Here is a 14827-nt window from a genome sequence, read left to right on the forward strand (position 1 = left end):
ATTGCTACGATACGTAGTCATCTGCAAACGCTATTTAATATCAAGGAAGTGTTGCACTTACATTCTTTTGCTGTGAATACGAGGTATACATAACAATCCACAGTGAATACTATATCTTATCATGAAACATAGAAATGAGGTGCGATATGGCGATTTACGAAGCATTAGAACGCCATTGCTTCGATACGTAGACATTTGCAAACGCCAGTTGCTAGCAAGGAAGTGTCGCATTTTTATTCATTTGAATTATATGCGAGGCATACATGACAATCCGCAATGAATATTATATCTTATCCTAAAACATAGAAATGAGATGCGATATCTCGTTTTAAGAAACATTAGAACTCTATTGCTACGATACGTTGATATCTGCAGATGTTATTTCCTAGGAAGGAAGTGTCGTATTTACATTCTTTTGATGTGAATACGTGGTATACATAACACGGTACAATGAATATTATATCTTATCGTAAAACATAGAAATGTGATGCGATATCTCGTTTTAAGAAGCATTAGAACTCTATTACTTCGATACGTAGACATCTGGAAGCGTATTTTCCTGGAAAGGAAGTGTTGCTTTTACATTCATTTGAAGTGTAGACGAGGAATACATAACACATCGCCATGAATATTATATCTTATCATGAGCCATAGAAATGAGATGCGATATCTCGATTTAAGAAGCATTAGAACCATATCGCTTCGATACGTAGACATCTGCAAACGCTATTTCCTAGCAAGGAAGTGTAGCATTTTCATTCTTTTGATGTGAATACGATGTATACATAACATATCGCAATGAATATTATATCTTATCATGAGACGTAGAAATGAGGTGCGATATCGCGTATTAAGAAGCATTAGAAATCTATTGCATCGATACGTAGACATCTGCAAACGCTATTTCCTAGCATGGAAGTGTCGCATTTACATTCATTTGAAGTATAAACGAGGAATACATAACACTTCGCAATGAATATTATATCTTATCATGAGCCATAGAAATGAGATGCGACATCTCGACTTAAGAAGCATTAGAACCATATCGCTTCGATACGTAGACATCTGCAAGCGCTATTTCCTAGCAAGGAAGTGTAGCATTTACATTCTTTTGAAGTGAATACGAGGTATACACAACACTACGCAGTGCATATTATATCTTATAATGAAACATAGAAATGAGATGCGATATCGCGTTTTGGGAAGTAATAGAACTCTAATGCTTCGATACGTAGACATCTGGAAACGCTATTTCCTAACAAGAAAATGTGGCATTTACAATCCTCTGAAGTGCAGATGATGTATACATAACATTTCGCAATGAATATCATATCATATCATGAAACACAGAAGTGAGTTGCGACATCACGTTTTAAGAAGCCCTAGAACTCTATTGCCTCGATAAGTAGACATCTGGAAACGCATTTTCAAGCAAAGAAGTGTGGCATTTACAATCTTTTGACGTGCTGACGAGGTATACAAGGACGTGTGACATTTACAATCTTTTGAAGTGCAAACGAGGTAAACATAACACTTCCCAAAGATTATTATATCTTATCATGAAACATACAAATGAGGTGCGATATCTCGTTTTAAGGAGCATTAGAACTATGTTGCTTCGATACGTAGACATCTGCAGACGCTTTTTCCTAGCAAGGAAGTGTCGCACTTACATTCATTTGAAGTGTATGCGATGTATAAGTGACACTTCGCAATGAATATTATATCTTATCATGAAACACAGCAATGAGATTCGATATCCCGTTTCAAGAAGCATTAGAACTCTATTGCTTCGATACGTAGACATCTGCAATCGCTATTTCCTAGGAAGGAAGTGTCGCATTTACATTCATTTGAAGTGTATGCGAGGTATACATGACACTTCGCAATTAACATTATATCTTATCATGAAGCATAGAAGTGAAATGCGATATCCCATTTCAAGAAGCATTAGAGCTCTATTGCTTCGATACGTAGACATCTGCAATCGCTATTTCCTAGCAAGGAAGAGTCGCATTTATATTCTTTTGAAGTGAATGCGAGGTATACATAAAATTGCACATTGAATATTATATGTTGTCATGAAACATAGAAATGAGAAGCGATATCTCGTTTTAAGAAGCATTATAACACGCTTGCTACGATACGTAGACATCTGCAAACTCTATTTCCTAGCAAGGAAGTGTCGCAATTACATTCATTTGAAATGAATACGAGGAATACATGAAACTTCGCAATGAATATTATATCTTATCATGAAACACAGCAATGAGATTCGATATCCCGTTTCAAGAAGCATTAGAACTCTATTGCTTCGATACGTAGACATCTGCAATCGCTATTTCCTAGGAAGGAAGTGTCGCATTTACATTCATTTGAAGTGTATGCGAGGTATACATGACACTTCGCAATTAATATTATATCTTATCATGATGCATAGAAGTGAAATGCGATATCCCATTTCAAGAAGCATTAGAGCTCTATTGCTTCGATACGTAGACATCTGCAATCGCTATTTCCTAGCAAGGAAGAGTCGCATTTATATTCTTTTGAAGTGAATGCGAGGTATACATAACATTGCACATTGAATATTATATGTTGTCATGAAACATAGAAATGAGAAGCGATATCTCGTTTTAAGAAGCATTATAACACGCTTGCTACGATACGTAGACATCTGCAAACTCTATTTCCTAGCAAGGAAGTGTCGCATTTACATTCGTTTGAAGTGAATACGAGGAATACATGAAACTTCGCAATGAATATTTAACCTTATCATGAAGCATAGAAATGAGATGCGATATCCCGTTTCAAGAAGCATTAGAACTCTGTTGCTTCGATACGTAGACATCTGCTAACGCTATTTTCTAGCAAGGAAGTGTCGCAATTACATTCATTTGAAATGAATACGAGGAATACATGAAACTTCGCAATGAATATTATATCTTATCATGAAACACAGCAATGAGATTCGATATCCCGTTTCAAGAAGCATTAGAACTCTATTGCTTCGATACGTAGACATCTGCAATCGCTATTTCCTAGCAAGGAAGTGTCGCATTTATATTCTTTTGAAGTGTATGCGAGGTATACATGACACTTCGCAATTAACATTATATCTTATCATGAAGCATAGAAGTGAAATGCGATATCCCATTTCAAGAAGCATTAGAACTCTATTGCTTCGACACGTAGACATCTGCAATCGCTATTTCCTAGCAAGGAAGTGTCGCATTTACATTCATTTGAAGTGTATGCGAGGTATACATGACACATCGCAATTAACATTATATCTTATCATGAAGCATAGAAATGAAATGCGATATCCCGTTTCAAGAAGCATTAGAACTCTATTGCTACGATAGGTAGACATCTGCAAACGTTATTTGCTAGCAAGGAAGTGTCGCATTTACATTCTTCTGTAGTGAATACAAGGTATACATGACACTTCGCAATTAATATTATATCTTATCATGAAACATAGAAATGAGATGCAATATCCCGTTTCAAGAAGCATTAGGACTCTATTGCTTCGATACGTAGACATCTGCAATCGCTATTTCCTAGCAAGGAAGTGTCGCATTTATATTCTTTTGAAGTGAATGCGAGGTATACATAACATTGCACATTGAATATAATATGTTGTCATGAAACATAGAAATGAGGAGCGATATCTCGTTTTAAGAAGCATTATAACACGCTTGCTACGATACGTAGACATCTGCAAACTCTATTTCCTAGCAAGGAAGTGTCGCATTTACATTCATTTGAAGTGTATGCGATGTATACGTGATACTTCGCAATAAATATTATATCTTATCATGAAACATAGAAATGTAATGCGATATCGCGTTTTGAGATGCAACAGAAATTTAATGCTACGATACGCAGAAATCTGCAAACGCTATTTCCTAGCAAGGAAGTGTCGCATTTACATTCTTTTGAGGTGAATACGAGGTATACATAACACTCCACAATGAATATTATATCTTATCGTGAAACATAGATATGAGATTCGATCTTGCGATATGAGAAGCATTAGAACTCTATTGCTACGATACGTAGACATCTGCAAAAGCTATTTCCTAGCAAGGAAGTGTCGCATTTTCATTCTTTTGAAGTGAATGCGAGGTATACATGACACTTCGCAATTAATATTATATCTTATCATGAAACATAGAAATGAGATGCGATATCCCGTTGCAAGAAGCATTAGAACTCTAATGCTTCGATACGTAGACATCTGCAATCGCTACTTCCTAGCAAGGAACTGTCGCATTTACATTCATTTGAAGTGTATGCGAGGTATACATAATACTTCGCAATAAATATTATATCTTATCGTGAAACATAGATATGAGATGCGATCTCGCGATATAAGAAGCATTAGAACTCTATTGATACGATGCGTAGACATCTGGAAACGTTATTTCCTATCAAGGAAGTGTCACATTTACATTCATTTGAAGTGTATGCGAGGTATACATAATACTTCGCAATGAATATTATATGTTATCATGAAACATAGAAATGAGATGCGATATCTCGTTTTAAGAATCATTATGACACGCTTGCTACAATAGGTGGACATCTGCAAACGCTATTTCCTAGCAGGGAAGGGTAACATTTACGTTCCTCTGAAGTGAATACAAGGTATACATGAAACTTCGCAATGCATATTATATCTTATCATGGAACATAGAAATGGGATGCGATATCGCGTTTTGAGAAGCATTAGAAATCTATTGCTACGATACGTTGGTATCTGCAAACGCTAAATCCTAGCAAGGACGTGTCGCATTTACATTCATTTGAAGTGAATACGAGGAATACATGAAACTTCGAAATGAATATTAGATCTTATCATGAAACATAGAAATGAGATTCGATATCGCGTCTTGAGGAGCATTAGAACCCCATTACTACGATACGTAGACATCTTTCAAACGCTATTTCCTAGAAAGGAAGTGTCGCATTTACATTCTTTTGAAGTGAATACGAGGTATACATGACACTTCGCAATAAATATTATATCTTATCATGAAACATAGAAATGAAATGCGATATCTCGCTTTAAGAAGCATTATAACTCTATTGCTTCGATACGTAGACATCTGCAAACGCAATTTCCTAGCAAGGAGGTGTCGCATTACAATCTTTTACAGTGAATACGAGGTATTCATGACACTTCGCAATGAATATTATATCTTATCATGAAACATAGAAATGAGATGCGATATCGCTGTTTAAGGAGCATTAGATCTCTAGAGTTACGATACGTAGACATCAGCAAACGCTACTTCCTTGCAGGGAAGTGCCGCATTCACATGCTTTTGATGTGAATACGAGGTATACATGACACGTCGCTATGCATATTATACCTTATCATGAAACATAGAAATGAGATGCGATATCGCGTTTTGAGAAGCATTAGAACTCCATTGCTACGATACGTAGATATCTGCAAACGCTAATTTCTAGCAAGCAAGAGTCGCATTTTCGATCTTTTGAAGTGAATACGAGGTATACATAACACTCCACAATGAATATTATATCTTATCATGAAACATAGAAATGAGATGCCATATCGCGTTTTGAGAAGCATTAGAACTCTATTACTTCGATACGTAGACATCTGCAAGCGCTATTTCCTTTCAAGGAAGTGTCGCATTTGCATTCATTTGAAGTGTGTGCGAGGTATACATGGCACTTCGCTATGAATATTACATCTTATCATGAAACATAGAAATGAAATGCGATATCGCGTTTTGAGAAGCATTAGAAATCTATTGCTACGATACGTAGGTATCTGCAAACGCTAAATCCTAGCAAGGACGTGTCGCATTTACATTCATTTGAAGTGTATGCGAGGTATACATAATACTTCGCAATGAATATTATATGTTCTCATAAAACATAGAAATGAGATACGATATCTCGTTTTAAGTAGCATTATAACACGCTTGCTACGATACGTAGACATCTGCAAACGCTATTTCCTAGGAAGGAAGTGCCGCATTTACATTCATTTGAAGTGAATACGAGGAATACGTGAAAACTTCGCAATGAATATTATATCTTACCATGAAACATAGAAATGTGATGTGATATCGCGTTTTAAGAAGCTTTAGAACTCTATTGCTACGATACGTAGACATCTACAAACGCTATTTCATAGAAAAGACGTGTCACATTTACATTCTTTTGAAGTGAATGCGAGGTATACATATCATTGCACAATGAATATTATATGTTATCATCAAACATCGAAATGAGATGCGATCTCGCGATATAAGAAGCATTACAACTCTATTGCTACGATACGTAGACATCTGCAAACGCTATTTCCTTGCAGGGAAGTGTCGCATTTACATTCATTTGAAGTGTATGCGAGGTATACATAACACTTCGCAATGAATATTATATGTTATCATGAAACATAGAAATGAGATGCGATATCTCGTTTTAAGAATCATTATGACACGCTTGCTACAATACGTAGACATCTGCAAACGCTATTTCCTAGCAGGGAAGAGTAACATTTACATTCCTCTGAAGTGAATACAAGGTATACATGAAACTTAGCAATGCATATTATATCTTATCATGAAACATAGAAATGAGATGCGATATCGCGTTTTGAGAAGCATTAGAACTCCATTGCTACGATACGTAGATATCTGCAAACGCTAATTTCTAGCAAGCAAGAGTCGCATTTTCGATCTTTTGAAGTGAATACGAGGTATACATAACACTCCACAATGAATATTATATCTTATCATGAAACATAGAAATGAGATGCGAAATCGCGTTTTGAGAAGCATTAGAACGCTACTGCTACAATACGTAGACATCAGCAATTGCTACTTCCTAGCAAGGAGGTGTCGTATTTACATTCTTTTGAAGTTAGTACGTGGTATACATAACACTGCACAATGAATAATATATCTTATATTGAATCATAGAAATGAGATGCGATATCGCGTTTTAAGTAGCATCAGAACTCTATTGCTACGATTCGTAGACATCTGCAGACGCAATTTCCTATCAAGGAAGTGTCGCATTTACATACTTTTGATGTGAATACGAGGTATACATAACACTCCACAATGAATATTATATCTTATCATGAAACATAGAAATGAGATGCCATATCGCGTTTTGAGAAGCATTAGAAAGCTACTGCTACAATACGTAGACATCTGCAATCGCTACTTCCTAGCAGGAGGTGTCGTATTTACATTCTTCTGAAGTGAGTACGTGGTTTACATAACACTGCACAATGAATATTATATCTTATCATAAAACATAGAAATGAGATGCGATATCGCGATTTATAAAGCATTAGAAATCTATTGCTACGATACGTAGATATCTGCAAACGCTATTTAATATCAAGGAAGTGTTGCACTTACATACTTTTGAAGTGATTACGAGGTATACATAACACTCCACAATGTATATTATATCTCGTCATGAAACATAGAAATGAGAAGCATATCGCGATTTCAGAAGCATTAGAACTCTATTACTTCGATACGTAGACATCTGCAAGCGCTATTTCCTTTCAAGGAAGTGTCGCATTTACATTCATTTGAAGTGTGTGCGAGGTATACATGGCACTTCGCTATGAATATTACATCTTATCATGAAACATAGAAATGAAATGCGATATCGCGTTCTGAGAAGCATTAGAACACTAATGCTACGATACGTAGACATCTGCAGACTCTATTTCCTAGCAAGGAAGTGTCGCATTTACATTCTTTTGAAGTGAATACGAGGTATACATGACACTACGCAATGAATATTATCACTTATCATGAACCATAGAAGTGAGATGCAATATCACGTGTTAAGAAGCATTGGAACTCTATTGCTACGATACGTAGACATCTGCAAACGCTACTTCCTAGCCAGGAAGTGTCGCATTTACATTCTTTTGAAGTGAATACGAGGTATACATGAATCTTCGCTATGAATATTATCTCTAATCATGAAACATAGAAGTGAGATGCGATATCACGTTTTAAGAAGCATTAGAACTCTATTGCTTCGATACGTAGACATCTGCAAACGCTATTTCCTAGCAAGGAAGTGTCGCATTTTCATTCATTTGAAGTGTACGCGAGGTATACATAACTCTTCGCAATGAATATTATATCTTATCATGAAACGTTGAAATGAGATGCAATATCTAGTTTTAAGAAGCATTAGAACTCTATGGCTTCGATACGTAGACATCTGCCAACGCTATTTCCTAGCAAGAAAGTGTCGCATTTACATTCATTCGAAGCGAATGCGAGGTATAGAAGACACTTCGCAAGGAATATTATATCTTGTCATGAAACATAGAAATGAGATGCGATATCTCGTTTTAAGAGGCATTAGAACTCTATTGTTTCGTTACGTAGACATCTGCAAACGCTATTTAATAGCAAGGAAGTGTCGCATTTACATTGATTTAAAGTGTATGCGTGGTATACATGACACTTCGCAATTAATATGTTATCTTATCATGAAACATAGAAATGAGATGCGATATCGCGTTTTGAGAAGCCCTAGAACTCTATTGCTTCTTACGTAGACAATTGCAAACGCTACTTCCCAGCAAGGAAGTGTCGCATTTACATTCATTTGAAGTGTATACGAGGTATACATTACACTGGACGATGTATATTATATCTTATCATGAAACATAGAAATGAGATGCGATATTGCGATTTCAGAAGCAATAGAAGCCTATTGCTAGATACGTAGACATCTGCCATCGCTATATCCTAGCAAGGAAGTGTCGCATTTACAGTCATTTGAAGTGAATGCGAGGTATACATAACACTCCACAATGAATATTATATCTTATCATGAAACATAGAAATGTGATGCGATATGGCGACTTAAGAAGTAACAGAACACTATTTCTTCGATACGTAGACATCTGCCAAGGCTATTTCCTAGCAATGTAGTGTCGCATTTACATTCGTTTGAAGTGTATGCGAGGTATACATGACACTTCGCAATGAATATTATATCTTATCATGAAACATAGAAATGTGATGCGATATCGCGTTTTGAGAAGCATTAGAAATCTATTGCTACGATACGTTGGTATCTGCAAACGCTAAATCCTAGCAAGGACGTGTCGCATTTACATTCATTTGAAGTGAATACGAGGAATACATGAAACTTCGAAATGAATATTAGATCTTATCATGAAACATAGAAATGAGATTCGATATCGCGTCTTGAGGAGCATTAGAACCCCATTACTAGGATACGTAGACATCTTTCAAACGCTATTTCCTAGAAAGGAAGTGTCGCATTTACATTCTTTTGAAGTGAATACGAGGTATACATGACACTTCGCAATAAATATTATATCTTATCATGAAACATAGAAATGAAATGCGATATCGCTGTTTAAGGAGCATTAGATCTCTAGAGTTACGATACGTAGACATCAGCAAACGCTACTTCCTTGCAGGGAAGTGCCGCATTCACATGCTTTTGATGTGAATACGAGGTATACATGACACGTCGCTATGAATATTATACCTTATCATGAAACATAGAAATGAGATGCGATATCGCGTTTTGAGAAGCATTAGAACTCTATTCCTACGATACGTAGACACCTGCAAACGCTATTTCCTAGCTAGGGAGTATCGCATTTACATTTTTTTGAAGTGAATAAAAGCTATACATAACAATGCACAATAAATATTATATCTTATCATGAAACATAGAAATGAGATGCGATATCGCTATATAAGAAACATTAGAAATCTATTGCTTCGAAATGTAGACATCTGTAAACGCTACTTCCTTGCAAGGAAGAGTGCATTTACATTCATTTGAAGTGAATACGAGGTATACATGACACTCCACGATGAATATTATACCTTATCTCGAAACATAGAAATGACATGCGTTAACGCGATATAAGAAGCATTAGAACACTATTACTTCGATACGTAGAAATCTGCAAACGCTATTTAATAGCAAGGAAGTGTCGCATTTACATTCTTCTGAAGTGAAAACGAGGAATACATGACATTCCACAATAAATATTATACCTAATCACGAAACATAGGAATGAGATGCGATATCGCGATTTGAGAAGCATCAGAACTCTATAGCCACGATACGTAGACATCTGCAATCGGTATTTCCTAGCAAGGAAGTGTCGCATTTACATTCTTTTGAAGTGAATACGAGGTATACATGACACTTCGCAATGAATACAATATCTTATCATGAAACATAGAAATGAAATGCCGTATCCCGTTTTAAGAGGCATTAGAACTCTATTGCTACGATACGTAGATATCTGGAAACGCTATTTCCTAGCACGGAAGTGTCGCATTTACATTCTTCTGAAGTGAATACGTGGTATACATGACACTTCGCAATGAATGTTATAGCTTATCATGAAACATAGGAATGAGATGCGGTATCCCGTTTTAAGAAGCATTAGAACTCTATTGTTTCGATACGAAGACATCTGGTAACGCTATTTCCCAGCAAGGAAGTGTCGCATTTACAATCATTTGAAGCGTATGCGAGTTATACATGACAATTCGCAATGAGTATTATATCATTTTATGAAACATAGAAATGAGATGCGATTTGGCGATTTAAGAAGCATTAGCATTCTACTGCTTCGATACGTAGACATCTGCCAACGCTATTTCCTAGCAAGGAAGAGTCGCATTTACATTCATTTGAAGTGAAAACGAGGTATACATAACACCGCACAATTAATATTATATCTTATAGTGAGACATCGAAATGAGATGCTATGTCGCGATTTGAGGAGCATTAGAACCCCATTACTACGATACGTAGACATCTGCAATCGCTATTTCCTAGCACGGAATTGTTGCATTTACGTTCTTTTGAAGTAAATACGAGGTATACATGACACTTCGCAATGAATATTATATCTTATCAGGAAACATAGAAATGAGATGCGATATCGCATTATAAGAAGCATTAGAACTCTTTTGCTACGATACGTATATATCTGGAAACGCTATTTCCTAGCAAGGAAGTGTCGCATTTACATTCATTCGAAGTGCATGCGAGGTATACATGACACTTCGCAATGAATATTATATCTCATCATGAAACATAGAAATGAGATGCGACATCTCGTTTTAAGAAGCATTAGAACTCTATTGTTTCGGTACCTAAACATCTGATAACGCTATTTCCAAGCAAGGATGTGTCGCATTTACATTCACTTGAAGTGTATGCGAGGTATAAGTGACAGTTCGCAATGAATATTATATCTCATCATGAAACATAGAAATGAAGAGCGACATCGCGGTTTAAGAAGCATTAGAACTCTATTGCTACGATCGGCAGATGTCTCCAAACGCTATTTCCTAGCAAGGAAGTGTAGCATTTACATTCATTTGAAATGTATGCGAGGTATATGTGACACTTCGCAATGAATATTATATCTTGTCATGAAACATAGAAATGAGATGCGATATCGCGATTTAAAAAGCATTAGGGATCTATTGCTGCGTTACGTAGACATCTGCAAACGCTATTTAATCGCAAGGAAGTTTCGCATTTACGTTCTTCTAAAGTGAGTAGGAGGTATACATAACACTCCACAATACCTTATCACGAAACATTGAAGTGAAATACGATATCGCGATTTAAGAAGCATTAGATCTCCATTGCTTCGATACAGAGACATCTGCAAACGCTCTTTCCTAGCAAGGAAGTGTCGCATTTACATTCATTTGAAGTGTATGCGAGGTATAAGTGACACATCGCAATGAATATTATATCTTATCATGAAACATCGATATGTGATGCGATATCGCGTTTCAAGAAGCATTAGAACTCTATTGCTTCTATACGTAGACATCTGCAAATGATATACCCTAGCAAGGAAGTGTCGCATTTACATTCACTTGGAGCGTATGCGAGGTATAAGTGACACTTCGCAATGAATATTATATCGGATCATGGAACATAGAAGTGAGATGCGATATCGCGTTTTAAGAAGCACTAGATCTCTATTGCTACGATACGTAGATATCTGGAAACGCTATTTCCTAGCAACGAAGTGTCGTATTTATATTCAGTTGAAGTTTATGCGAGGTATACAAGACACTTCGCATTGAATATTACATCTTATCATGACACATAGAAATGAGATGCGATATTGCGTTTTAAGAAGCATTAGAATTCTAATGCTACGATACGTAGACATCTTTCAAACGCTATTTCCTAGAAAGGAAGTGTCGCATTTACATTCTTTTGAAGTGAATACGAGGTATACATGACACTTCGCAATAAATATAATATCTTATCATGAAACATAGAAATGAAATGCGATATCTCGCTTTAAGAAGCATTATAACACTATTGCTTCGATACGTAGACATCTGCAAACGCAATTTCCTAGCAAGGAGGTGTCGCATTACAATCTTTTACAGTGAATACGAGGTATTCATGACACTTCGCAATGAATATTATATCTTATCATGAAACATAGAAATGAGATGCGATATAGCGAATTAAGAATCGTTAGAACTGTATTGCTACGATACGTAGACATTTGCAAACGCTATATAATAGCAGGGAAGTGTCGCAGTTACATTCATTTGAAGTGAATACGAGGTGTACATGACAATTCGCAATGGATACTATCTCTTATCATGAAATATAGAAGTGAGATGCATTATCACGTTTTAAGAAGGATTAGAACACTTGCTACGATACGTAGATATCTGCAAACGCTATTTCCTAGCATGGTAGTGTCGCATATACATTCTTTTGAAGTGAATACGAGGTATACATGACACTTCGCGATGATTATTATGTCTTATCATGAAACATAGAAATGAGATGCGATATCTTGTTTTAAGAAGCTTCAGAACTCTACTGCTACGGTGCGTAGACATCTGCAAACGCTATTTCGTAGGAAGGAAGTGTCGCATTTACATTCATTTGAAGTGAATGCGATGTGTAAGTGACACTTCGCAATGAATATTGTATCCTATCATGAAACACAGAAATGTGATGCGATATCAGGTTCTAATAAGCATTAGAGCAATATTGCTACGATACGTAGACATCTGAAAACGCTATTACCTAGCAATGAATTGTCGCATTTACATTCATTTGAAGTGCATGCGAGGTATAAGTGGCACTTCGCAATGATTATTTTATCTTACCATGAAACATAGAAATGAGATGCGATATCGCGATTTAAGAAGCATTAGGACTCTATTTCTTCGATACGTAGCCATCTGCAAACGCTATTTCCTAGCAAGGAAGTGTCGCATTTTCATTCATTTGAAGTGTACGCGAGGTATACACAACTCTTCGCTATGAATATTATATCTTATCATGAGACATAGAAATGAGATGCGATATACCGTCTTAAGAAGCATCAGAACCCTATTGCTTCGATACGCAGACATCTGTAAACGCTATTTAATAGCAAGGAAGTGTCGCATTTATATTCATTTGAAGTGAATGCGAGGTATACATGTCGCTTCGCAATGAATATTATATCGTATCATGAAACATAGAAATGAGATGCGATATCGCGTTTTAAGAAACATTAGAAATCTATTGCTTCGATACCTAGACATCGGAAAACGCTATTTCCTAGCAGGGAAGTGTCGCATTTACATTCTTGTTAAGTGAATACGAGGTATACATAACGCTCTACAGTGAATATTATATCTTATCATGAAACATAGAAATGAGATGCGATATCCCGTTTTAAGTGGCATTAGAACTCTATTGCTCCGATACATAGACATCTGCAAACGCTATTTCCTAGGAAGGAAGTGTCGCATTTACATTCATTTGAAGTGTATGCGAGGTATAAGTGACACTTCGCAGTGAATATTATATCTTATCATGAAACATAGGAATGAGATGCGATATCGCGTTTTGAGAAGCATTAGAACCTTACTGCTACGATAGGTACACATCTGCGAACGCTATTTGCTAGCAAGGAAGTGTTACATTTACATTCATTTGAAGTGTATGCGATGTATAAGTGACACTTCGCAATGAATATTATATCTTATCATCAAACATAGAAATGAGATGCGATATCGCGAATTAAGAAGCATCAGAACTCTATTGCTTCGATACGTAGACATCTGCAAACGCTACTTCCTAACAAGGAAGTTTCGCATTTACATTCATTGGACGTGTATGCGAGGTATACATAACACTTCGCAATGAATACTACGTCTTATCATGAAACATAGAAATGAGATGCGATATCGCGTTTTAGGAAACATTAGAGCTCTTTTGCTACGATACGTAGACATGTGGAAACGCTATTTCGTAGAAAGAAAGTGTCGCATTTACATTCATTTGAAGTGAATACAAGGTATACATAACACTCCACAATGAATATTATATCTTATCGTGATACATAGAAATGAGATGCGATATTGTGATTTAAGTAGCATTAGAACTCAATTGCCTCGATACGTAGACATCTGGAAACGCTATTTCCTAGAAAGGATGTATCGCATTTTCATTCGTTTGAAGTGTAGACAAGGAATACATAACACTTGGCAATTAATATTGTTTCTTATCATGCAGCACAGAAATGAGATGCGATATCGCGTTTTATGAAGCTTTAGAACTCTGTTGCTACGATACGTAGACATCTGAAAACGCTATTACCTAGCAATGAATTGTCGCATTTACATTCATTTGAAGTGCATGCGAGGTATAAGTGGCACTTCGCAATGATTATTTTATCTTACCATGAAACATAGAAATGAGATACGATATCGCGATTTAAGAAGCATTAGGACTCTATTTC

This window comes from Xylocopa sonorina, unplaced genomic scaffold (genome assembly GCF_050948175.1).
Source record: "Xylocopa sonorina isolate GNS202 unplaced genomic scaffold, iyXylSono1_principal scaffold0079, whole genome shotgun sequence".
In the NCBI taxonomy this organism is placed as follows: domain Eukaryota; kingdom Metazoa; phylum Arthropoda; class Insecta; order Hymenoptera; family Apidae; genus Xylocopa; species Xylocopa sonorina.